Raw genomic sequence first — 4,508 nt, forward strand, 5'->3', positions numbered from 1 at the left:
TTATGACATTGGTGTCTTCACTAGTTTTACCATAGACATCCTAAATGTACCAAGAGTCTTCCTAGCAATAGCTTTATTCAAACATGAATATCTATCTTCTTAACTTCTAGTCATTTTAATCAATATATATAACCTTCTTGGTTCATGACCGAAATTATTTTTAACTCTCTCTCCATTGTGTAAGTTTACTAAAGCCTAATTACAAAGCAATCTTGGTTAAGAAAAATTAGAGCAAAGAATACCATGGCTTATATTCTGAGTTATCATTCTAGGGAACTAGAAAACTTAACTAATCTTGTTTAGATCAAATCAAGTAATAAACTTAAATGAAAATTGATTGGATTGTAAATTGTGATTTGATTTTAAATTTTTAATTGAGAAAACAACGACAAATAAGTTTGGATATTTTCACAAATCTTGTTTCAGAACTAGGATTGAGGGATAATGAGTACTAATTAAATAATTGTTGGTTTTTTCAAGGTTGAATCACCGATATGGATCATTCACATCTGGAACAATGCTTTAAAATATAAAGTTCATTCTTTAATAGTCATTCAACAAATAATTTGATAAAAAGTTTTAATCTTTGTGACATTTAAGACTTGATATTCATTTGGTAGATTCTCCTTAATTGTCAATCACATAGGATCACACTAGGTCAATCATTGATCATAATCCTTTATGCATCAATGGACTTCTAGAATGTATTCTATGTATCTCCAATAGGGACAAACTAATAAAGAATTTAAATTGCATATAAAATTAAAGATTAATACCCTACTACCATTGAAAGATATCATTTTTTCTTATTATCTTTGTCTCTCGTATCATTTGTCTTCATTGATACATCTTTAGTGAGACGATGTAGCCAATCATGTTTAGATTAACACTATACATTTAATTAAATTGAACTATTAAATATTTTATTCAAACTCTAATGATTACAAAAATTGTTTACATATGTGTCATCTCTCTTCTTTCTCTCATGTTAGAATAGAGCCCTTTAAGGCATGACATGATGTAACAAATTTGAAATTCATTATTCATTCAATGATATTCTAGTTTCACATTTATCTATCCTTATTCCATGCATTATACTTTATGAGCATTCTCGCCTAGCATCTCTTGCATTGCACATGACTTAGGTGTATTAGGAGTTGCACAAAATATCTAAATCATGAGTTCCTTAAAAGTAGATTATTTGTTCAAAATCGTTTCATGGACTTAGGCAATCCATTTGATGTTATAGTACACTACCTCTTAATCGGAGGAATGTAGTCTTGGCCATCAGGATGGGATTCCCATGGTGAGTGCACTAGTCTGCACGGTTACACATTGGATAAGATGGTAGGATATAACAAATTTAGAATTCATTATTCATTTAATAATATTCTAGTTTTACTTTTATTTATCCTTATTCTATGCATTATACTTTATTAGCATTCTTGCCTAGCATCTCTTGTATCGTATATAACTTGGGTGCATTAGAAGTTGCATGGAAAATCCAAGTCACGAGTTCCTTGCAAGTAGATAATTTGTTCACAAATGTTTCATGGACCTAGGCAATCCATTTGAGGTTATAGTACCACCTCCTAATTGGAGGAATGATTGGTCTTAGCCATCGAGATAGGGTTCCCATGATGAGTGCACTAGTGTGTATGGTTGCACATTGGACAGGACCTATGGTGAGTCATGATGTAATGTTATTGGGTAGTGATGACTTCACCAAAATACTACATTGTATTATCTCTCAACCTTGAGAGAATATTGAACTTGTATAGAAGTTACTAACGACTTTAGCTTATAGGTGAGATCCTAAAATGATCATATATTCCTTCTAGATTGGGCCACTATTAATGGAAGCCAGTTGCAGTTGGTATTCTTAATAGAGACACCATGATTTTTCATAGACTTCGTGACAGTGTGTCCCCTTAGGTTATGCTAAGGAGGTGTGATCATGAAATCTATGGCACCTCAATTATTTCTTTAATAGAATTTGACATATGCACTTAGTGAGATAGAGTATATCATTTGATCGAATAATAAAATGACTCAAGAATGGTAGAGGTTATCTTGATAGGTTGATAGTTTTCACCTTGTTAGATTATGAATACTAGTTCATGAGGAGACTATATATAGTAGGTAGCAGGTCATAGACCCAAGCACTTAGTATCTCATTATAATATACATTGTTGGGAACCTTGGATTACTTCGTTCTTATGCCCTGTATCTATGCTCTTTAGATATAACACAATAGAAAATAATGGCTTTAAAATCATTTTAGAATAAAGATCCAAAGATTTGAAACTCATACTTGTGATTTGGGTGTTCCCAGATCAAAATGCATCTGTTGAAAAACATGTCCAAAAAATTTGGAGGTTTCATACACCCAAGATCTTCCGCCCAATGACTCGAATCATGATCTTGACATTCCAAAGTGTGGGCAATGGAAATGAGAAAGTTTTGACTCTCTCTTTCTCTCTGGAGGTAGAAGACGACTAACTGAAAGTCATTAGAAAACCCTAATCCATAAAAAGGTATTTATAGGGTTGCCTAGTGACTTAACTAACTTAAACCCATCAAAGCTTAAGTCCCTTAATCTAGCACAAAACAGGTTTTAATTGATTAATTAATCATATAGGGGTCATCTATTTAATCAATTAGCCCAATCTAGAGAACTTGTTCATTATCCCTTGTGTAACCTTACATAATTACCAAAATGCCCTTATACACAAGAATGAACCTAAAGTCAATACAACCCTCATAAATTGTTCCATTATGGTATATGAGCTCAAAGCGGGGACCACTAGGACCTATAGGAGTACTACTAGCTCTCTCAAAATCTAATTTTGAAGTTGATTCAACATTCCACTAAAGAGAATCAACTGCACTCCAATGTCCTATGTAAATAACAACAAGACAAAGTTCGGGTTTGTGACCTACTATCCATTGCATATAAACTCCTCATGAATTGGTGTCTGTAATCTAACAAGGTAGTATTATCACCTATCAATACTACCTCTCAAAACCTTGAGTTACAAATCTTACTTATTATGCAATCAACTGACATACTCTGACTCTAAAGACTATGGTAAAATTCTACTAAAGGAATTACTATGACTACATATTTCATGATCACATGCCCTTTAGATCACCCAAAAGAACACATTGTCTCAATCTCATAAGATATCATAGTGTTTCTATTAAGAATTCCTATTGCCACCAACCTCCATCAACATTGACCCAATCCATAGGGATATATGACCATTTTAGGGTCTCATCCATAGGTCAAAGCCTCCTGTTGATCTTGGTATAATATTAATATCATCTCAAGTTTGAGAGTCAATGCAATATAGTAGCTTGGTGAATTGTGATAATTGATAACCTTGTGACATGATTCACTGTAGGTCCTATCCAATGTGCATCACATACACTAGTGTACTCACCATGGGAAACCCATCCCGATGGCCAAGACAAGTCATCCCTCCAATTAGAAGGTGGTGTACTTCAGTCTGTACTAGATTGCCCAAATCCATGAACCAACTATGGACAACTTATCTACTTACAAGGAACCCATGACTTGTATCTTCTGTGAAATTCCTAGTGCACACAAGTCATGTACAATGTAAGAGACATGGTTTCAATACTCAAATCAATGTCAATACACCAAAAATGATAGCAAGAAGAGAGTTAAGTTTAACTATGTTACATCATGTCTTGCTTTTAAGAGCTCAATCCCAACATACATAACGTACTAGAGTGTAGTGGACTCTTTGTAATGAGATGTTGAGTCAACTTCAAAACTAGATTATGAAAAAGCTATTATTATCCTATGGGTCCCAGTGGTCCTTGCTCGAGCTTATATTCCTTGATGGCATAGCTTATGAAGGTTGAATTGGCTTTTAGTTCACTTGTGTGCATAAAGGTGTTTTCATAACTACACAAGGTTCTACAAGGGTATATGACCAGTATCCTTCGACTAGGTTAATTGATTATTGGAGCTCAATTGAGTTAATAAATTAATTAGCAATCTTTGTGGGCTAGATTAAGTAACCTAAGCCCAAGGTGGGTCAAGTCACTTAAGCCAAGTAAGAAACTTATAAATACCCATCTTAGGGTTTAGGATTTTATTCTTGTCATTCTCTCTCTTCAATCTAGAGAGAGAACCCTAGCCTCCAACCTAGAAATCTCAACTATCTCTATGCCTAAACTGAATGAGTCATCAAGTGGAAGATCATGCATTATGAGATCATCTACAATATTGGAGTATTCTACATCAACAAGAATCGATTTTGGATGATCATCCAAATCACATATATGACACTGATCTCTAGATTTTGGTTATTATTATTGTTTTTGAATACCAAGTTGTTCATTGTACTTAGATCTAAAAAGCCTATTATAGATTTCATGCACCCTAATGATCTAGGGCTTAGGAACAAAGTAATTCAAGATTCCATACAACTGGTATCAAAGCCATATGTTAGGCTCTTGTATGTTAGATCCAT

This window comes from Vitis riparia, chromosome 14 (genome assembly GCF_004353265.1).
Source record: "Vitis riparia cultivar Riparia Gloire de Montpellier isolate 1030 chromosome 14, EGFV_Vit.rip_1.0, whole genome shotgun sequence".
In the NCBI taxonomy this organism is placed as follows: Eukaryota; Viridiplantae; Streptophyta; class Magnoliopsida; order Vitales; family Vitaceae; genus Vitis; species Vitis riparia.